The 344-nt window shown below is 42.4% G+C and overlaps 1 protein-coding gene across 1 annotated transcript in view; it reads right to left on the bottom strand.

Moving 5' to 3' along the window:
* LOC116689921 (nucleus accumbens-associated protein 2) overlaps positions 1-344 on the bottom strand; it is a 16,807-nt gene that overhangs the window by 4,744 nt on the left and 11,719 nt on the right. The window lies entirely within an intron of this gene.

Consider the following 344-nt stretch of genomic DNA (forward strand, 5'->3'; position numbering starts at 1 on the left):
CACACACACACACACACACACACACACACACACACACAAACATAAATAAATATCAGTATGTCTGACCCTCTTTCAGCTCTTCCAGACAGTTTTGTGTTTAATGACCTTCCTAACAATTGTGTTACCATGACGACAAACTTAAAGAACAGGAAAGGGATTTTCACACAGTTTATGCTAGAATGGATGATCTGGAGGGACGGGGAAAGGAATGACGCGCCCTTTAGGTCTCGCAATAGAAAACCTATCTACACAGTGCTGTGGAGTTAGGTATGGCTACGCCACAGATACAATGGGGCTCGAAAGTTTGGGCACCCCAGGTAAAAATTTGTATTAATGTGCATAAA

This window comes from Etheostoma spectabile, chromosome 5 (assembly GCF_008692095.1).
Source record: "Etheostoma spectabile isolate EspeVRDwgs_2016 chromosome 5, UIUC_Espe_1.0, whole genome shotgun sequence".
Lineage (NCBI taxonomy): Eukaryota > Metazoa > Chordata > Actinopteri > Perciformes > Percidae > Etheostoma > Etheostoma spectabile.